Raw genomic sequence first — 23,825 nt, 5'->3', positions numbered from 1 at the left:
AGTTTGACAAAAAATGTATGTAAAAAGTGCTCGTGAAATTTTACTGAGAATCAATTTAAAATTTGAATACCATTATGTCTCCAATTTAAGATGACTACTGATATTGGTTGGAATCAACGACAAATTAACATACATAGTTTTACATACATAATTTAATATACTGTTGTATTCCGCGATACATTTTCCGTCCTGTAGTTAAGGAGACCTACTGTATAATTGTAAATATATTAAAATGTATTAGAATACGTCTTATATCACTCTTATTATCAATATAAAACACACCTAAAACAATTTTTAGATTTATAATGAGATAAAAAGTATACTTACATTTCACTATTGAAATTCAATAATGAAAGTTAGACAAATGTTTTATCAGAAAGCACCTAGTTTGGCATCACTTATTTGTCATAATGAAAATCGTTGGGATATTTTCTGCAAGAGATTCCGAATTTAGATACTGTTCTCAACTGATACATGCTTTTCTTGTCTTCCCTTATTGCATAGGGAATAGTAAAACCATTAAAGTTGTTAAATGTTTTAATCTCTGCATATAACACGATTTCTATACTATAGCTTTATTTTCACTTATCTTACTACTAGCTGTGTGCCCGTTCTACGCACGGGGATCTTATCATAGTCAGTTAAAACCTTCTTATATAAAGCACAACAGTTTGTTTGCATACTTTCAGATATGCTGACAAAACTATTCCTTCGCAAATACAGTATCTGACAGTTTCAAGCCAAAACTAATGCTTCGCAATTAAATGTCACCCGGATCTTGTTGGTCCATATGTTATATCCAATGATTAAACTAAATAAACGGTATCAGCATTCTGACACATACTTTCTCCCATAAGTTTGTCAACAACCTTTATCATGTGTAAGCGGTGAGAGTAAATATACGGAAATGGGATTTGTACAATTTTGTTCAGAATTTAAAGGACTATAACATAATGGTTAAAAGTATTTAAGGTACTACCTCAACCTCTTAATTTAACACTTTATTCGGGTTGACATTTTCATTATCAAGGCGCTCTTGTCCTTTCCGTGAAACATTGACAAACAATGGCATTAATGCGTTACCATCATACATACACACAAAAATACCGAACTTAATTAGGGAATCTGCTACGCTTTAAGCATAAAAAAGTACATATAAAATTAGTACTTGAAATCTTTATTGTAGGCCATAAAATTTGATCATAACAATTTATATTTGCTTGGACCGGAGATGACTCAAAATTCTGTCGAAATGCTATCTGAATCGGTTTGCTATATGAAAAAGTACAGTAGGCCTACTATAGACGATTTAGATTGGTAATTTGTAATACAAATTACCAAAATAGGCCACGAACGATTGATACATACACAACGTTCAAAGCGTTTGAACAATTCATGATGGTTTGCTGAATAAATGTTTTACTAAAATGCGTTATAGTTTTCTTAGCATAAACTAACATTTTGGAATCCAGACAGAAAAAAACAAAAATTATACAGTTAAGACATCAATTAAATTGAATAGGCCTACGCCTGTAATAAATAAGGTGCAACACCAACGATAACTAATTTGTAAATTACTGTGATGTGTATGTACGTAAAAATGATTCTTGCTGCTACTAAAGGTTAAGAGGAAAAGAACCAGTACCGTACCAAAAACCAACGTTTACAGTTAAGAACTGTAGTACAGCCGACCAATTATGCGTTAATCAAGGTTATTGATCTCTTGGTTTTGGATTTTCTCGTAAAAGGTTATCGGCAATCAAAGTTATTTCCCATTAATTGCTTTATTTGTACACAACTCTTAATGTAAACTTATCGGTGTCAGTTTGAAAAAAAAAACAACCTTATACAACATAACTTTCTGTTATTTAGTAGATTACGTATTCTCTAAACAATGGTTGCTGGTATATCTATTAACATTATAAGGAAATGTGACAAAAATCACACAACGTTGGGTTTTTGGACGTTTATAATTTTATTTCTTAAATACCTAGGTAGGCCGTGTATTCTATGGAAAGTACCGGTATCAAGGATCGTTGTCGAAAGGGTTGTTATAAATAATTGTGTAAGCATACGTACCACACGTACCCTAGAGAAGGGCTATGGGCCTATTGGCTGTATGGTCCAGCGATTGCATCACACGGTGAGTAGGAACTATTGACTTTATATAGTCAATGGTAAGAACAGAAAGTGACACATTGGAAAATCGAGTTCAGCATCATCCGTAAACCTCTGTTACAATCACCCACTGCAGTTGTAATTTTTTGCTTTACACTTTACACAACCGCCATTGAAGAGCCGTCAATGAGTGGAACATTGTTTCTAAGCTATTGGCGACGGTCATTAGTAAATTTAAGTTTCCCAGCCGTATACAACACTGATTCAATCTTGATTCAATGTCTTCTTTCTGGTTATCAAAACTCCAAAACAATTTTATACACATATCTCTGGTTCCTGGCCTGGATGATGCCTAGTTATACACTATATTAACACACTATATTATTCCACTTGCGATTAATTAAATCCTTTATGTAATAAAAACGTTTTTAATCTCACTTGGATGGGATTTGCCTTCAAAACGTGATCGGAAATGGTTGTGGTGTTTGTAAACAACATTTGTAAACATTTCAGTGACAGCTAGAAAAAATAATCTTGATCCGAACAGCTGTTCGTTATTTCATGGATCATTATGTGGAAAAAATTGGACGAAAACTTGACAAAAATCGCACAAAACTGCATTTTTGAACGTCAGTAATTTTAATTACAAAGTAGTGAGGCCATATTTTAATGGCTAAAGACACTCTCGCTAATCCAGTGAATACATTAAAATGACTTGGGTCTTGATAGGTACTCTCGTTTTCCTGGAGAAGATTGCGTAAAATACCATCTTGAGTGTGTCAGACAGACAGACAGACAGACAGACAGACAGACAGAAATTTAGATGAGACTTGTTTCGGCTTCTTTAATGTATAAAACGTAAAAATAACATAAAAATGTATGATTCTGAGCAATGTACAGACAAAACTCTAATTTTATTTATATAGATATCACTGACACACCTGGATTTCTAGGTGGAGTAAAGCTCACCTACCAGAAGGTTGTCAATTCGATCCGTCGAAAAGTCAACGGCTTTTGATGTACGAAACTAAGCCCAGCTGTCCTTGATTATTGGGATTTTTCTTGGCTAAAGAAAAGATGGCTGATCTTAGTCAGTAACAAAGCTATCATCTCATTAATTCAATATCTTCACCCATCTTAGCCTTTTAGTACCTACGAACCTTGATGTGTTTGCGTAGTAAAACATAATCTCCTGCAAATAATCTGATACAGAAAATTTACTCCTGTTCTTCCCATTGAAATAGTCTCTACCGTGTACCGCCCTGATCAATACCACGGAAGCTATCAATAACTATATCTTGTCTGTTGCTTAGAGTCGTGCCAGACGCGTCCTTCGCTTTTCTTTCTCCATTTTTTCGTCCTCCATTTTTCCTCCTTTCATTTCTCTCTATAGAGGTCTTCCGCATAGATTAATCTAATTTGCTTAACACCACTTTTTCTTACTTCGAACAATGTCATTTTCTTATAATGTTTTGTTACATTGATTTTGTTTGCCCTTGTAACTTTGTTTACACGGTTGAAAATGTATATGTGACTGAAATAGCCATTTAAGAATGGGAGTGTCGTTTTAATGGGCACGAACTGTGATAGTGTGTCAACTCCGTAAAAATCTGATCAAAAATTGTTCTTTTTAACATTCCTACTAACGAAACAAAATTACCCTACTAAACATCTGATTGTTTTAAAAATGGTGAGGATTTAAATAGATGATGAATGATTGTACAGTTAAGTTTTGCTTCTACGATAAAAGATGGGTGGGGAAACTGTTTTCTAACTTTGATTATTTAGAACTACGTTACACTTTTTCTTTTAAGCTATTTCCCCGTGGCGACGCTTGAGTATAAAGACATTGTTTTATTGAATAGGTAAGCTAATACAAAATCCATATGAATATTTGAGTTATGGAAAAACTTAAACCTAACTAAAACACAATAAATATTGTAGGTAAGTGGTTTTATGGCATAAATTAAAAAAATAACAATAAATTTAGACGATTTAAATGGTTAGGGAAGATGAACTTTGTCTGAAAAGAAGTAAACAAATCAAACATCAAAGTGCGGAACTTTGTTAAGTTATTAACGATATCTAAATCACGTAAACAATATAGCGGAACACTACGGTGGGTGACCTTGAAGCATGGGATGACGTCATTATCCCAAGATCTCGTGCTGTCTCCGACCATAACAGGGTTGCTAAACTAGAGAAAAATTACCAATGGTATTTCGATTTTTTATTATAAATAAAATTATAAGTTCACTATCACTTATTGGTTGTTGTGTCAATGTTTGAGAGTTAAAATGTATACATACAATTCTTTTATTTTTTCCCTCGTTGTGTGTGATAATCTGTAGAGTTAGGTGTTAAATGGTTTCCGATATGTCTTGTTAAATATGGTAGTGTAAAATATACATAGTAATTCATATATTTTCTCTTTTCAAGCTTAAAGTCTTCTCTTAGAGTTTTTGTTTTAAACATGTTACCTATTGTTTCGCTGCTATATCCATTTATCTTCGCTAATTTTGTAGCCTATCACCTTTTTTTTAAGAGATCCTGAAGATATTTTTACTTTTTTATCTCCGGAAGCTAGTCTTGAGCTTGTGTTCGTGGATATAATGTATTTTATTTTCTCTTTGAACTCTTGAAAGCCAACAAACGTGGATGCGTGACGTAGATAAGTATATGTTCAACAATAACAAACAGGAACCTAACCTAGATTCAACTCACCCCCTCATTGCGCACGCGCAGTGCATCATGGGGAGGGGAGTGATACTGCAGCGCTGTGTCGGCGCCTAGCGGCTGCTTGGTGAACTTTCCGCTCGCACAGTTGTAACGCTAGGCATCAGCGTTCGCAAGCGTTGTTGGACAGTTGGTCGTTCGCGCATTTGCACGACGGTTCCCTCGCGGTGTGGTGGCGAATAGTCAGTGTTCGTGTACGATTACCGGTGTTGATATCAGTTAACCACATTGAGAACGTAAGTAATTTTCAATTTTATTTTGATTAAATATATATTTTTTATTTTACACCGAAAGTTAAATTTGGTTTTATACGAATTTATCAAATTTTTATTTACAACAGTTATTATTACCCCGTGTGATGTCTAAGTAATGTATGTGAGAAATGTTGTGCATAATGTAGAATTAAATATGCACAGCACAAAAAAAAACACAGTATGATGTCATACATTATTTTCGAACACCATCATGGATGCGAATTAAATAAATATTCATACTGAAAATCCTAAATATGTGTACGTTTAAGATGGACTAAATTTTATTTTATCACGACAGAGCAGAAATTGTGACACATAATAAATAATTTTAGAATAACAAATTTTTATATACAGTAAGCCTTTCTTCATAAATTGTGTTCACAACGAATCAATCTTTGTTAGTTATAAATGTAATGAGGGTCACAGTATGTTTTCCATGCAGATAAACATTGACTTAATGAGAAGTTCCAAAATAATGAGGTTTTTTAGAGCTAATAAGGTGTTTCACAGATAAGATGAAGGCTTATACAGAAATCACAGACTTTGCAGAATGAAAAACTATTCATTAGCCAGTTTTACGTATGTTCCGATACATTAAATCTTGACTTTTTTATTTAACTTGCGTCAGTACAGTACGAAGCAAAAACGTCTAATTTAAAATAGATAAATGACACACTGCAAATGATAATGTTCGTTTGTATAATTTATAAATACTTTTAGAAGTGGAAACCCGTAGTTTTTGGTAATTAATTTTATAATTATTAATTGTAAATGTCAACAATTGATACAAAGACAAGGGTATTGACATGATCCATAAAAACGCAAAGTATTGCTTTTTGAACCGCAAAACTATGATGGTATCTAAAATAAAAATAATGTTATCAACTAAATTCTAGAAACTACTGTTATGTTGTCTATTTGGCTTTCGCAAAGACCGTGTCCTTTTTACACAGTCGTTTCTCAGAAATAAACTGTCAAAGTAAGCAGCCATAGGTTCGTTTGTCAACTGTCTACAAACCGGAATAAAGTGCAGTATGACAAGATAATAATCCTGGAACTAAATTAGTTTCCTAGAAGATTGAGCCTTGTCCCCTCGTTTCCTGAGGTACTCTAATCAAAATGCTAACACAAAATTATCAACTAAAGGAGATTTCAAAGTAATTCGTTCTGTTTGCTTTGTAATATGTTATGTTCCGATATGATTATTTTTCAAGATTGCATTTTATACACGATGAGTCTCAACATGATTTTTTCACGAACCGAAATACTGGCTTTGGAAATATTTAACGTTTAAAATGTGAATAGTAATGCTGTTTTCAGCATGGGGAGAAGAAAAATTTACAATAACGTATTATATTTACAAACGAATTGATTTATAAACCAATTATCGTTCTTACTGTGTATGCAGTCTGAACTGAAATTGTAAACGAAACTCCCTAGTTTTCTTAAATGAAAACCGTCTGTTTAAGTGAAACTATTGAGTTGTTATCTTAATTTCAAACTATAAAACAACGTAACTTTATATTTTATGAAATTTCTAGCTTTTAGTAAGCCCCAACAGATATTTCAGATACGTACGCTTTTATTAGCTAAATATAATTTAGAACCTTTCGTTTATCATGTCTATAATTTAAAACTTACATATTAATTTGACTAGGCACGATTTCTCAAATACAACTGTGTAGTCTGTGACAAATTATTTGGATTTTTAGATAGAATAGACTCCATTTCTATGGACAAGATTCATAATTTTAGTTTTCAAATATGAATAAGAACAAAATGACCTAAAGTAAAATAAAATTCCCTCTTAATAGTGTATGCAATGTTAATTTCTATGGAATATATAACATTTAAACGTTCAGTTTGGGTTCGATAAGAAGTTGGATAAAATAGAGTTCAATTAAATTAAATTATTTTTATAATCTGAAACTGTCGCCTTTAACGTGGGAATGGAATGTATAGTTCTATTTAAACATAATTAACATTACCGTCGATAGCGAAACTGTTATGCAATGTGTATCATTTATTCCCATCTGTTAAAACCTGGAACATTTCAATTAAAGTTTCGCTGTTTCACCTACGCGAAATCGACCTCGATCAATCTGCTAAGTATTTTAACAGTTCCAAAGCTTCGAAGTTGAAGTACTTCGACTGTTTTAGTGCCAAGTGACAGATTATTTACAAACACGTGCTTTCAAATTGGTTTCCAGCAATTAGTGAACTCGCTTACACCAACTGAAGTGCAGTTGGCACTGTAAAACCCGAATGATCTCATAGCATACCTACGCGGGGACAGTATGGGTTCAAGTAGGAAATAATAGTGTTGTTAAAAAGGGTTTATGACTTAAATTTAGTCGTAGATGTGATCTTACACATCTACCTAGCCACAACAAGAAGAGATACATGTTTGTAAGGCATTTAAACTTTTTTCTGTAGGACTATTTCCATATTCTTGGTTAGTTTCAAACTTAGTTTGTGTTTTCCTTCACTTCTACTTTGGAGTCATATAATAACGGTATACAATGTACACATTGTGCGTTACATGAATAATATGATTTGATTTGGTTTTTAACAGATTCATAAGTGCATATATTGTTTTATACTTCAACATAGAACTATTTTATTTGGTGCAAAATATTTTCTGGAATACACTTTGACGTAACAGTCACAATATGTCTAAAAATGTTACATATTAGTTGAATAATAAAACCACTTTGTGAACCTTACATATCAGGAGAACGTTACGCAGTCTAAAGAAATTGAGTAAATTAACTTCACAATATGAAATAGGATAAATAAAACACCCCCACAGCAGAAAGTGTGAAGTCTCCACACATTTATCACTAAAAAATTACCAAAGAATAGTTAGGTGTATTTACTATTTAAAAAACATTAGGTTTTATGAGCATGTAGGTTTGCTGCTACATTTAAGATAATGAAGTCTTTTTTATATATAGAATGATGGCCATGTGGATGGTATTTATGCCTCTGGGGACCTCAACACGAAAAATAAATTGAGGTCTTAACATGAGACCTACGGCAATAGCTTCATCTCCTATATAAATATAGAACATTCGCTAAAACAGAACATACTAATATAGTTTTTTAGTGAGTTTTTGTAAAATTGTTTATTTATTTTTGGACACCATGAAATCGTAGGTAATGCAAATCAAGAAATACAAATCTAATCAAAGAGATTGTATATGAGAGTCTCTATTTTTTAAGCTTTTGAGACCAATTATGTGATTTACAATATTTTATAAGATTTTAACGTGTATACTTGATTTCTTTTTATGCCGTATTGCCCTCCATTACTCTGAAACTCGACGTGCTGGGGTTTTTGTTTTCGTAACATTTCATTTAGCAATTTGTAACATCAGATAAAAATGGTTTTGTATCTTACATTACGGAATTTGAAATTTATTTAATGAATTCAGTAACCTTATACCTAAAATTATTATACATTTATTTGAATCACTTTAATTTGATTAAACTCAGGACAATATTATTATCTCAACAGCTGTATTATATGGGAATAAAATGTTTACCAGGTGACATTGACAATGGTGGCTTAGAGGTTAGTTCACGGGTAACGCTCCCGCTATTGAGAAACAGCTGATTTGTGACCTTGAAAAATCAGCTGATCATAACAGCTGGAAGTAAACAAAGGTTCATAAGTGCAATTTCCTGTGTTCTCCAAAAGTAACTGTACACTTAATTTCATTTTTATCATGGACCGGTTACAAAAATATAGCAGTAAATTTTGACAGGTAATTTTTTTCTATGCTGTTTACTTTAATTTTTAAATGCCGTTTTTGCACGAGCCAAAATTAATTAGCCTTTTTTACTTCTCTAATTTATCAAAATATGAGTAAAACGTTGACATTGATTTTGTTAAATTTTATTAAACAGCTGATCTTATTAAGTAACCGATATTAAGCAACAATGCATCTCTCTCTGTTAACCATTTTAAGCTTGTCTAATGTATTCTACAGTATTTATATTTGTTTAAAGCCAGTTGCACCCAATCTCAATTGGTAGTCATAGTAAAATTTTTGCGATTAATATTTTTATGGGATAATATTACATGTTCACCTATGTAAAATTACATATAATTTATTAAATAAGCCCATTTCATATAATTTCAACAGTTGTATGTGTATAAACTAAAACTATACCAACGTTACAACTCATTCAATGTGTTTACAATCTAGTTCTAGTTACCTGAAAATTGTTATATCGACGTTGTATGAAATAAATGTACAATTTGTTATTAATTGATATAAAATAAAATTTATTACGTAACTTATTTTCCCAAAGTGTCACGGTCGCCATTTCTACTGATCACGTTGATTTTAGAGATAAGCCTGCAATATCGCCCGAAATAGCTGTAATTATTGTGTTAAATTACTCATATGATTAGTTTGTAAGATAAATTGTCTGATTAGGATTTTACGTAGCAAGACTATCTTGATTAGTTATTAGGTTAATGTAAATTTTATTTTGTTAGTCTTGTAATATATGTATTCAATTATTCATGTGATAATGGATTTAAGTAGTTTTATGGTTGAGCCATTACTTACTAAATGTTTTGTTCCACTTCTTAATTAAAATCTAAATTAAAATACAGTATTTAAGGGTAGCAGGGTAGTATATTAAAGATGAATTGTTCTGAGACACATTTAGTGCAATTTAACCATGTAAATGTTTATACTATTGTTTGTAGTCCTACTTAAAAAGAACTCTCGTTATGTATTTGTGGTGGTAAAGTCTAAAAAAAATGAATCGAATTGAAAGTCAAATTTCTGGTTGGTGACGGAAAAATATGTTCTCCAAAAACATTTATCAAGCCAAATTACGTTTTGTAAAGAGCGCTTGAATATAGAAATCTGCCTCATAAATATGTCTACACATCTCCTAAACACATAGGAGAATTTATAAACACTTTTATAAATAAATAAATTTATATAGAATTTACTTCATAGTAATGATTTTGGGTTGAACCATTCTTAGTTTTCTAATCGCAATAGCTAAACCGAAAGTTAAAGTTTTTTTAATTTAATTTGTAGGATCACAAAATTTTTTACATTCACTCAGAAATAAATGCATTTTAAGAAAAAAGAAAATGTTTTCTGTATCATAAGTTTCCAATTCTGTATATCAAAAACAATTATATTTAATTTTCAATCGTACCAAGAGTGCGAAACTTCGGCCATGAAGACAGCGGGTTCGAATCCAGCCAAGAATCTTTGGTTTTAGCCATTAATGTGTTACCTAGTGGCTCGGATCCCACATTAACCTACTAGTCAACCTATAAATAAAAGGAAGGTAGGACATTGAAGTGAGGAAACCCATACAGCTAGAAGCCATACAATCATCAATTTAATGGAGCAATACACAGTTAAGAACATAATATACTACACGAGTGAATGTGGCGCATACATTACATGCCAATGTTTTCTAACCCCGCGAACAGTAACGCATGAAGTGTAAGTTACGAGTTGCACCACTCAATACCGTTGATTATATACTTTACTGTTGAGTAGGTGAGCTTCACATGGGCGGATGACTTTCTCACTTACTCCTTTCACTCAGGTCTTTGACCGAAATTGAATAAAAAGAGTTTGCTGGAAATAAGCGTGAATGAACTATATTGGCGAAAATTTATTCATAACCAGTTTTCGTATTTAAAACACTATGTGTAAGTTTAGAAGATATTAAGATATGCAATATTAACATTTTAATCGTGTGAAACCGAATGAGTTGCGATAAAATTGTAAATGGTATTTTTCAAATCATCAAATGCATTTAGTAGTATAATTACTAAACTATTACCATGCGTCCCAGCTCCATTTACATACAACGCCTACCTTGTCCCACCATGGTTATGCTAGAGATGACGTAGTTTCGCATAGTTCATTCCCCCTTCTTCAGGCTCAGCAATGTCAGCAGTTGTAGGCTTCGTCAGCAAAGTAGATACCGCATCTTACTGGTGTACACCCACACTTCCTAACTAGACCATTTAAATTTCTAAAAGATATTGTAATTAAACAGCAATGGATTTGAGTTTTTATATAAGTGTAAGATTGACTGAGTAAATGACTGGTATTTACTGTTTCAAGTGTAGTTAAAAACTGAAGTTAGTTCACTCCACGACAGCTGTGCAAAAGTTCCACGAATTTATGCATGGAACCGTGCTAAGGTTAAATGAAGGTCGGTTAAAAACCAGTTCAAGGGGAAATATTGTAATTGTTCCATCTGAATTTAGAGTGTCACTTTAGAACAACTTGTATGTACTTGTTACTTGAAATAACGTATACGATTGGTCTATATTTCGGACTTTCAATTTCTATATAGACCAGTCACAGCCAGTTTTATACTCAATTGTTGATGTTGTTGAAGGAGACCCTCGTTGCAAAAATATTGTAGTTTTATTTTCCAAATTGTTATCATAGGGAGTTGAAGATGCTGTATGACACAATAGGTTGCCTTTATAGTTTGACCAAATCAATCGTTGACTTTTCGATACTTAATTTAGACATTTCGTCTAAATAGACCAGATCTAGCAAATTTTAATTCAATTTAGTTAAGAGAGCCTCTCACAGAGGGCGCTACTATCAAAATTATACTTTATGTTTAACTTTTGATATGTTGTTAATTTATGAGACACAAAGATGGTTAACAGGAAGAATTTTTGTTTCCTTTTCTTAAAACCTGCTCGTATTCGACATAAATCTGTACTGCTCATCATCAACGCACTCTGACGGCGGTTCAATTCAACTTCGACTGGTTAAATTCTGCTGGATTCACTTTAACATAAGGATAGAATATCTAGCTCTATCAATAGTCGAAATTACATATTTAACATTGAAATGGGAAATGGGGGTGTAGGCTATCTCTAGACTCTAGTTACAGGTTGTACTCACATTAAATTTATAGACTCTTTAAGTTTATTGTCCTTTGCAATAAAACAACAGTCGTTCAGACTCTTTAGGTTCGTTAAGACATTCGTTGTCTTAAGACATTTTATGACGGAGAAAGCTGATTGATTTAATGGCAGCTAAAATTTATGTTTGTAACACCCAATTCCGCATACTGCTGTAAGTAGACTTCACATCGTATCGTTAAATCTGAAGCTGTTTCTGATGTGTGAAACATGTTCGATAGTGCTTAGGTGAGCTTATGCCAATTCAATTTTAATTTATGATTTTAGGGGAAATTAACCTATTTTGATCGCTACTCTTGAGTTATAATGTTAGAAGATAAGTTACTACAATGAACAAAAAAATATGCTCCATTTGTTCGCAATAGTTATTGTATTGGATAATATAATTGTAAATTAAGAATATAGTCAACATTATAACTCATTCTACCGGGCAGAAACACACCTTAACACTGTCCTCAGATGATCGACACCTCGACAAAGTACGAGAGAGTACAAAATTATATCAATAGTGTTTGTGTTATAGTAATAGTTGTCGTTTTACTATACTCTGTACCTTGAAACATGTCTCCTGTCACTCATTCCCAGGTAGACGGATAATCAGGCGACAGGTTCAATCATTCGGACTATAGTTATTGTAGATCGGTATATCGGACTATAGAGACTAAAATTTCAATTTTTACAGGTTGAGAAAATTATAAATTGGCTGAGGATTCACTTCCGTATAGAATTTATCAAAATAAACAATAAAGAAAGCTATAGAATTTGTCTGTAGTTTGATATGGTCCTGTGTTTAACACACTTTCTAACGATCAGATTAAATTCAAGAAACGAACCAAAAATTCAAGAAAATTCAAGAAATTCAAGAGATGAACCAAACTAATACTTGTAGTGGAGGAAATTTTACATTTGTTGATTAATATTAGTTGAAAAGTCATCTATGAGAATCAGACCTACCATGTATCATGTAAATAAATAGCAATTTTTTAGTCAACCAATCTTTCAGGAACATTTACAAACGTTTCCTGCTCTAGGATAACTTTGCTCACTGATAGTCAGTGAGTGACATTCAATCGGAACTTAATGAGAGAACTTATCAAGTTCAACCTCGACGGGTTTAGATTAACTCATTTTCAACTCTATCTGTGTTTACAGTATTAGTTTACGCGGCTTAATGGCTGAGGGAAAAGCTTTGTTATCATTTACAAAAAGCCATATTTCCCGCCGACAATATCAAAAAGGTTTTCTAAAGAATCGATTTTATAAAACAAAAAAAAATATAACTTGTTTGTTGGTGTTTTAAATGCTGTATTGTGAAACAATGAGCTTTACACAAGTTTTGTAACAGAAAGTTTACTTATCTGAATGATTTTTAAAGTGGCTGAAAAAACTGCTAGTATTAGGTATAAAAATTATATTGTCGCTACACTACTGTGAAATTACCTGTTTTCTACACTACTGTGAAACGATCTGTTTTCGTTACATGATTATCACCTGCGAAAATCTATCATAACATTGTTTACTACGGCAATAGTATATTTCGTACCTAGGGCCGAAAATGAGGTTTTGCCTGAGAGCTACAAAACCATTTTGGTCCGTGGTACGAATGCTATTTTTCACCACACAATACCCTATTACCACTATTCACCACAATAATAATGCACACTTATAATAGTCAACACAACTACAAATTTAAGGTTATGTGAAGAAATAATGAAGAATCAGCAAAAAAATAATAAATATTTGCTAGGCAGCGGTGACAATAAACTGCAATGCTATTGCACAATCAATCTATTGCAATGCTATGGATTTTGATTGTGTATTTAAAATGCATTCATGTTTTAAGTAAGTAAGCGGACAGCTGATTTTGCGGCCTCGGGCTGTAAAAACCTGCTCGGTCCCCAAGTTACGATGACAGCTGGCATGGCCAGCAAAACGTAACTTTCAGCCACCAATTAACGTATGTAATACAGCCAAAAACATCATAGTGTGGTGAAATAGTATATTACGTTACTAGTCCTAAAAATAAATGTTTACCGGACGAGTGTGGTCGTTCCCGTGCGAGACGAAGTCGAGTACGGGATTACCATACGAGTCCGGTACACACATTTTGGACGAGTTACGTACGATAGTTTACGCCATACTACTTAATTCTTACAAATTCTTATACAGACTGTCCCAAAAGTCCCGGACCGGTTTAATATTTTCTAAACGACAACAGATAAATCTATAAGATTTTGCACATCAACCCCACACTTAAAAATCTACTTTTTTAAGGAACTATCAATTTTCTGTCATATCATGGGGACGTCCCGCAAGGAGTCAGAAGGAAATCTTAAATAGAAGCATAGGTTGACATGCACATCAAATTGAAGACCTTTACTAGTAGATTACAATGCCGTAAATTCAAGCTCAAAAGAACGCCTGAGTAAAAAATGGCAGCCGTTCAAAGATTTCTTGAACGTGCCATTTTGAATCTTTGAACGACTGCAATTTTTTACTCAGGCGTTCTTTTGAGCTTGAATTTACGGCATTGTAATCTACTAGTGAAGACCTTTAATTTGATGTGCATATCGACCTATGCTTACGTTAACAATTTTTTTCCGATTCCTAGGGCTGTGCCCCCAAATGCAAATTAAATTAATCTTAAACCACTGTCATTCTTGACTTGGTTGTCCGTTTGAGTTCAAATTTGCGGCATTATATTCTGCTAGTAAAGACCTTTAATTTGATGTACATGTCAACCTATGCTTCCATTTAAGATTTCCTTCTGACTCCTTGCGGGACGTCCCCATAATGTGACAGGAAATTGATATTTCCTTAAAAAAGTAGATTTTTAGGTGTGGTGTTGATGTACCAAATCTTATTGATTTATCTGTTGTCGTTTAGAAAATATTAAACCGGTCCGGGACTTTTGGGACAGTCTGTATATTTCCACCAACTAAAGGACTAAACATCACCAGTCATAACCTCTAAGAGAAGTTATGTTTTTGTTTATAACCAATCATTGCCACGCAAATACAGTATAATCAGCTGATTGGTGTCCGGTAAAACCCATTGCAGAACAGTATTACGCAATGAAACCCCATTTGAATAAGCTGGCGGCAAACAGCTGTTTTCTGGACTAAATCCTTGCGTGGGAAGTTCGTCAAAATAATGTAGTGTGGCGTAAAAGAATTTTCACTATGCGAAAGTAATGTTAACTATATTTTTTGGATTTTGCCGACTAAAACAAACAAATATTTGTTATTGTTTTTCAACTGTTTAAATTTTTACTAACTAAAGTAAATATTAACATTAAGCCTTTAAATTGAAGGCATGACCAAAAAAAGCATTGAGTTTTGTAATAAAGAAATAATTATTCTTTGTAGTGAAGCGAAAAGTAACGTTCAAAACACGAGTGAAAGTGGGTCCATACATATTCTCAAGTGCTCGATTTACATGGTCTCAATATGTAATGAATTAATGAATAACTTTTTACTCTTGTTATGAAATATACTATAACTTTGCTGCTGTGTATTATAGTATTGTTACTGAATGAATAAACGTTAAGCTCAACAAAGCTTTTCAGTTAATTTGATTAAAGAGTTTCAAAGTATTAAATAGTGTAATCACTTTGAAAAGGGCTAAGTCCTCGGTTAAATTTAAGAATCGGAAAAAGGTCCATAATAATACTGGGTACTATCTGGGTATTATCTTTCATTACATTTTCAGAAAACATTGTTCAGTTTTTGTTTACCTTATTAAGTCTGAATAGTTAATTTTCTGTTTCCTTGCATTACACTGACCACTGGAAAGTACAGGTAGAGTTCGGAACATTGCTTAAGGTTATTTGGACACGAACCAACAACTTTCGCTTCATGAGAAGAATTCAAATAGGCTATTTAAACATTCTAAGAAAGCTGCAGTTTATTTAAAAGATCGTAGACGACTTAAGGTATCTAGAAAACTTCACAGATCCACTTGATGTTCATAACATAATATTGTTATTTGGGTAAGCGTAAGAGTATGGTCAGCTGTTTTAACAGGTCCTCAAATCTATTTTTAATGGTACATTAAAAAAAAACTATAGAATTTCAGATGCCCTCTAATAGATATGTTCCAAATTATACTAGAAGACATCTTTCTTATATATTAAAAGACTTTTGACAGCCAGCCTGACGATACTACTGGACCTAATTACACGCGGGTTGTTTCAAAAGAAAGGTAATCAGTTCTATATGTGCAGGTTTTATTTGTATTTTGAGAATATTTATGTTAATGGGTCAAAATGGAAATTCAACTTTTTTATGGAGATCTAACATGGAGCTAATTCTATATAGACGAGCACGTTTATTGAAAACTTTTTCTCAGCTCCTGTGCATTGCAGGGAAAATCTACGAATACTGTTAAAAAGATATTTGCCTGTAGATGTGCAGAATCCCTTTATAAATTAAGATAGAAAAAAAAACAAAAAAATTAATTTAAAAATTAAAAAAAATTAACATGGGCTTTATGAGTTACCGTGTTGGTGACGAAATAACAACAAAATATAAACAGTGAATGAAATTTCAATCACTTGTTTTATTTACAGCGTGGGGTGAAAATAGAGAAGTTTCCACAATACATACTTTTGGTCGAGTTTTCAACCATGGGGCGAGCTCTAGTATATTGTTAATTATGTTTCTTTTTTTTCTTTCTGGATGTATATGCCAGTGGCGTTTTTACTTAAATAGTTCCTAGAGAAAAAATGAAAAAAAGATACGGAAGAAGAAAGATTAAGTGGTCCTAACCCATGTGTTGTGTTAAACCATTGACTATTGGATACCATTATACTGTAAGTCAACCAAACCCCACATAGATTGTTACTCAATTATAAATAACATATTTTTAAACATAAGCCTAAGTCACAACAAGCTATATTCCGCTAAAATGATCAAGTGTATATAGACACTAAATATTCAGAAACTTCTGTCGTATCCCCTACCTAACCAAAGAAGCGTTAATTCACACTCGTGTTCATAATTTTACAAGGCATTAAAAATTAGTTGTTATTAGCAACTTTAATACATTTATGCATGTTACTCTCATACACCAGTGGGCTACACATTTAAAGGTGTCAAATGTCCTATACCACGAGGATGTGTAATTCATTATTACAAATATTGCCTCAGTTTTCGTGATAATTATTCAAATATAAAAAAATATTTCAAACCAAAACATAAGTAGCGATTAAATTATTTATTTTATTCACCAACGGCATACACAATCTTACGTTATTGGACAATTAAACTTAATGGAAGTTGATTGGACTTAATTTCTTTTCATTTGAAACAATTTAACATACAGATAACACACGATACCAACTGTCGTCAAAATTGACATAAGTGTGTACAAAATACAATAAAAAATGTATAATGAAACCTTAAAGTAGACAAATTCGCACTAGGAAAGTTTCCTCGACGCCTTCAACCACAGATTGCAACTGTCTTGTCCATGAACAAATGTGCGCAAATTACTCACAAGTATGAACAATAAATTCTGATTTTGTTCCTAAACAATTTCGAGGTTCTGTGCACGACTGCTGTAGGTAAAATGTTAATTTGTGTAGAAACAGATTCGAAATGGTAATTTGTATTTTTCATTTTAGCGCATTTGTGTTGGGTTTGTTGTTTTGAACGTGGTCTGAATATTAATTCTTACTACATTGTCGGCAACGTTTAAAAATTGAAAATTCGAATGTTGAACTGTAGGCCTACTAAAGTTTCATCGTCATTCCAAGCTACACTTGAAACTGCCAGCACTAGATGTAACTATTGTAGGTTAAAAGTGATTATCATTTAATCATTTCATAATTGTATTAAGATGGTGATTTCATGGCCCAGTCTACTAAACGCAGTAGAAGAACTTTTTATTAATTTTATTTATAAAAAACCCCCAGGTGAAACGTGTCATGAAATCTGTCAACTAACCAATATGGGAGCCGTGTCCGTGACTGGAATACTACTCCCCGCTAACAAAATGTGACGCTATGTATTAAAGTTAAATACGTAATAATTATCATTGTAATTTTAATTCGAGTAATTAATTTTCCGTTTGATAACAGAAAAGGCATGCGAGGCATATCATTTTGAAATGTGACAGCAAGTTTGGTTGGCTAGGTTAGTTTAGTCACAGAAAACGTACTTACGTTTTCTGTGGTTTAGTTTAGACAACGAAACTTGAGTGTCCGTGACTGGAAAACTGCACCCCGATCTCTGACGTCAACATGCCGTAGGAACCTGCTTGGGGGTAGTTGTCCGCGGAGCAGTCTTCCGGTAACTCGACCTAAACAGTTGTTAATTAAAACAATGGAACGATCATGTTTATAAGTTTGTTTCGATTTGGTTATTAAATTAACCGCGACGGACTTGTTCATTAAATTACACCCTGTAGTGATATAATCCGTAGTCAAATTTAGCCCCTATTGTCTCCAATCAAATTTATGAGGTATAATTGGGTGTAATAGATAATAATGGCAGTACTAAGATGCTACTATAACTAATTTTACATGACGTTTGACGTTTCTTTTATTGGTTATTCCCACAAACTCATACAGTTGTGAAAACTAACTTTCCTATGTACTTTCCAAACTATGTGTCACTTTTATTGCTCCTACACTTTCATTAATGTATTGTCACAGCTTATTTCCTCATTTTAGGAAACCTGACGTCACCATTTCTAGCTGTCACCATTTAGCCTAATGGTTAACCGATGTTTCTGACTCATCGACAGTATTGCTAGTAAGTTCAGCGCGTCACAAATATCTGTGGGGAGACGAGTCAAGTTCATGCGCAAAAGAAAAACCAAAGGTTTAGTTGTTATTAGTTGTGATGTATAGTTGTGATTACAAACTGTCGATTCGGTGGCTGTGGAACGTTTGGGATTTTTTATGTATTGCTGAGATGGTAAGGGAAATAGTTTATCCATACTCATACATAAACTTCAAGAAAATTACATAACATTTACATTATTTTCCTGGTTTACATTTTAATAAAGTAATTTTATCGAATCTGCCTCACAGCTGATTGAAATAAACCAGAGACGGTAGTATAAAACGAAAGCAATAGATTTTGCATAACCAATGGTGAGCTACTGTATATATTTTCTACAGTATATTTCTAGAGTCTTTTCTACGCATTTAATCCGATGCTAAGTACAGACAATATTGATATTTTTGTGAATTTTGTTTCTGATAATTGTACATTTAAAAACGTGTAAAATATGTGAATTATGGTAACTTTTTTTATGACAGGGGCTTTTTCATAATCAACTACAAGTTACAAGTTATAACTTGTAATTTCCATTAGATTTGCATTGGGCGATCTTCTGATTTACCAATACAGTACGGTAAAGGCGGTGACACACTATCGATCTTTTCCCCGATCAAGACCCCGAACCGAGCAGGGAGAAGGGAGAAGGGAGATAAATATCAGCAAAATTTTACTCCGAACATTTCCCCGAACATGACCAAGACCAGACGAATTCTACCGAGCGCGGCAAAAGGAAGTTTGGAGAGAGATAGAGAGTGTGTGCGAGTGAGAGCGCAAAATAAAATATTCTAGAAAGGATGCTTAGTTATATCTATTGATTTCTATTGGTTTTATTCATTGAAATAACGTTACAGAATGATCATTTTAATTGCCTTTAATAATATTAATGTTTATATTATTTTTGAAAGAATTTAAGTCAACATCAATTACTTAATTCAACCTTAATATTATTGATATAATTGATTTAACGGTTTCTACACTTTCAACCTTGACCAAACAAACCACAAACATTACATCTTAAATGATTATAATATATAACGGCAACATATTACCCAACATTTATTTATTTTACCAATTAAAGAGTTTAATTGCCATATTAAATCAGAACTATCAATGCTAGCGCAGGCGGCCGCTCGGTGCGGCGCTCGCGACGATGTACGGGGCAAAAATGTACCGTGACACACTATCGTACATCGGACCGTACATCGGACCGATCTTTTCTTTGATCTTTCGCCAAAAAACCGCCTCCAGAGCGCTCGTCTCCCTGCTCGGCCTGATGTCTTGTTCGGCGTCTTGATCGGTGTACGGACCCGTGACACACTATCGAACATCCTCCCTTCGACCTCCCTTCTCCCTTCTCCCTGCTCGGTTCGGGGTCTTGTTCGGGGAAAAGATCGATAGTGTGTCACCGTCTTAATAGTTTGATTATGAAACCGGCTCCAGATGGTAAGAAGGAAAATGGGTTGGACTCTTACGCTTAATCGAAGTCTTTATAAGGATCAGAACATCTCAATTTAATTTAATTTTAGATTACCGGTATGTAAAATGTCGTAGAATGTGTAACTGATTTTGATTAGAGGAAATATCAAATGAATCAATGAAACGATTACGCTGGCGTGCTGCGACCCGGGTAAACAATAAACATATTCTTGACAAGCTGTTTGAATCTTCCAAGGACTTTGAGGCGTAATTATTTGGCTGTGCTTGCACACGCCTGTTTCCTGTCACAATGTCACAAGAAATTACCTGTAATATACACGAGTTATACTTACTTTGAGGCCATACTTTAAACCCAATGTAGGATTGTAAACGAAAAATTATAGTTATTGCAACTATAGAGTACTAGCTGTACCCGCGGGCTTTGCCCCGTTTAGCTTCATATGTGAGCTCGTTCGCATGGCTCAATCACGTCCTGGTTGAAGTTCGTTCGCTACGCTCACTCACCTTTAGGTTGGAGCTCGTTCGCTGCGCTCACACGTCCTGGTTGAAGTTCGTTCGCTACGCTCACTCACCTTTTGGTTGCAAATTAGCTGTTGTCATAAATAAAAAAAAAATAATAGTGCTGCACTCTGTTGGTAATCCTTGTAACTTTAATGCTATTGAACATCACAGAACAGAACCAACTTGTTTAATTGAAACAGCTGTTATGATTCATTAATTCCATTTAAATATGAGTACTCATTAGGTTAACATGGGAAACTCCAGAGCCACTGGGGGCGGAGCCCGAGAGTCCGATCAGAATAAAAACCACTTAGTTTTCCTATTTAATGCCTAAAGAATCAGTGTACCAAATTTCAGCCTCCTAGGTAAGTGGGAAGTGGGAGAATTAGTGATGAGTGAGTGAGTGAGTGAGTCAGTCAGTCAGTGAGGGCTTTGCCTTTTATATATATAGATTATAAATTAAAGTTTGTATATTTCTTAATTACCTTAGGTCTGGTTATATGATTGGTAAGAAATATTATTCTAACGCAAGTGTGCGTGTGTGTCAGTATCGTCGATATGTGTGTACTAATTGTTTTATCATGTGTGTTAAAATGACGATTCTCTATTTTACCAGAGTTAAGATTTAATCATGCCCAAACCCCCTAGTGTTGATTATCTTAAATTACTCAAGTAATTTGTTTTAAAGCTATGATTGTTTTATGTAATACTATCCCTAAATATAAAATCAAATGTTTACTGTTACAGTATTATTACAGTATTATAAAACTCTTATTGCAATTATTTGGGAAACAATAATTTTTGTTAAACCCCTCTTTTAAAGGATTGATTGGGGCATTTCCCACAGTTGATAAGTAAAACAAAAGGTTTATGAAGAATGTTTAAGATACAACGTTTCTTGAAGTTGTCCTACTATACTTAGGTTCCTTTCCACCGGAAGACGAGGTCAGTTTCCAAAACCTCGAAAAAAATATCCGCTGATTCTGTTAATAGTTTACTTTAAACCAGCATAAAACAAATACAGAGAGAGACACTATACAAACTCCATCACTAACAATAACAAGGTAACTAATTATGAATATTGATATTTTAAATATTTATCTGTAAATTTAAATATCATTAACACCTTGGGGGAATACTATTACGTAAGTAACACAGTCATAATATGTGCAGTAGTAAATAGTGCTTTAGGACAAGGACTGACTTCGACATTGTATCTTGATTAATTCTCGTACAGAAGACGTGATCCGAAATTAATGATGGCACTAGCATCTGTTTAGTTTTACCTTATTCATCTTTGACTAAAAATCTATATATATAATGCGCTAAGCCGATTTTTGTAAACAGAACTCCTCACACATTTTTGGACCGATTTTGATGATTAAAATGTCAAAACAATGGCCCTGATCTGTAGTTTTGCAAAGTGCTTTTCGTTTTTTTATATCTTTATTAGTTTGGGCAGGATCTTCCATCAAAGTTGGGGTTTCTCCCATAAGATTAACATGGGGGAATCTAAATATTTAATTGGAAACTTTTTCTCCACTAATTTGGGAGAACGGCTGGGCGTAAAAACTTTATAGAGGTGTCCAAAGAAAGGTCTTCGTCTGTAGATGAGTTATCAAAAGATAAACGAAGTAAATTCGCTTAGGGCTCTGTCCCAGAAGCCTTTAAAGATCCCTCGACAGCTTTGTTTACATTTTGGCCATATAATACTTTTTAATGAAACAGCTGTTAATTTTTAAATCGTGTTTTAAACAACACACATTTATTGGGAGTTACCATAGATAAAACATACTCCCTTAGGAGTTACTGAGTTGTCCAGAAGAAGTATTTGCAATGTTATTTTCTGATTTTAAAATTGATTTTCTTCTGTATCATGTCATATTTTGCAATATAACGTTTCATTACGAAATCAGTGGAAATTCCTTTTATCACAGAACTCTTACAATAATTTCTTATTGAACTATCTAATATCTGTTGTACGGGCTGTTGTCTGCCTTTTTCACCACTTTTGTCTATATTTTATCATATTATTCTACAGATCATCATAGGTTCATGAGATTATTGTCATACATGTTTTCAATCATTGGAAAATTAGTCGAATGTGTAATACAATACAAAATAATACAAGTGCAGAAGGGCACGTTGTCCATTTGAGCCGTGTCCATATTTTGTTAAATTAATAGTAGTTTACAGCAACTCGATAAAACATTTTACAATATTTATGTAGAAATATCTGCACGATTTTGAAAGTCATTAAGCTGTAAATCTGCAATTTACTACAGACTTTTCAGAGAGGTTGCAAACCAACATCAACCAAGAAAAGGGGTAAGAAAAAACCAACAATCAAGCAATAGATCAAGAAATAAACCCCATAAATCAATGCAATGCAATCTCCCATAATAGATGACAATCTGGACCAGTGGCAATCGCAAACATAACCTAGAACATTTCGACGTTTCCGTTACTTTCTCCCGTCGTCATCAGGTTGGCAGGTTGATGGCCAAGGCCGGGACCAGTTGACGCAGGTTCTAGGTAAAAGTAAGAAACTGGTTGTTAACCTCCGAGAGGGGGGAAATAGGGCGTTTACGGTACTACAGTACAAACTGTCGTACATAAACTATCAGAAGGTCAGCACACTTGGACACGAGAAACACTGTTCCGAAAACCTATCAATAATTCATGAATTTGATTCCAGTTACATTTGTTGATATAGTTTGCTGTGAACTTAACCTTGCGAATGTCCATTCGCATTTTAGTTCTCTTATTAACTTTATCAATGAATAGTTTCCTGTTTATTTTAATTTATTTAAGAAGGTCAAGCTGGTAATTTAAATATTTGTTCGATTTTCATTTGTTGGTATGATTTTCTGTGTATTTAATTTATGTGTCTGTTCGGAAAACTTGGTAACATGTATTTAACACTGTTTTACCCACTGTACACATCTTTTCAAAGTAAGTGTTTACAATCATATTTAATTGTGAAAATGAAAATATATGATACATCAACCAGTAAATAGAACAGTATGTTCTATTGTAACC

The 23,825-nt window shown here is 33.4% G+C and overlaps 1 protein-coding gene across 1 annotated transcript in view; it reads left to right on the top strand.

The window, feature by feature from the left end:
- The first annotated feature begins 4,967 nt into the window (after positions 1-4,967).
- The window catches only part of LOC129001536 (sodium-independent sulfate anion transporter-like), a 67,856-nt gene continuing 48,998 nt past the window's right edge, over positions 4,968-23,825 (top strand). The window contains exon 1 of the mRNA XM_054428862.1: positions 4,968-5,090. The gene's annotated coding sequence lies outside the window, so the exon portion shown is untranslated. The remainder of the gene's footprint in view (positions 5,091-23,825) is intronic.

Source organism: Macrosteles quadrilineatus, unplaced genomic scaffold, assembly GCF_028750875.1.
Source record: "Macrosteles quadrilineatus isolate MER2022 unplaced genomic scaffold, UCM_ALF_1.0 Scaffold_8__2_contigs__length_117827958, whole genome shotgun sequence".
In the NCBI taxonomy this organism is placed as follows: domain Eukaryota; kingdom Metazoa; phylum Arthropoda; class Insecta; order Hemiptera; family Cicadellidae; genus Macrosteles; species Macrosteles quadrilineatus.
Note: the sequence above shows the minus strand (reverse complement) of the source record. Positions and strands in the feature narration are given on the sequence as shown.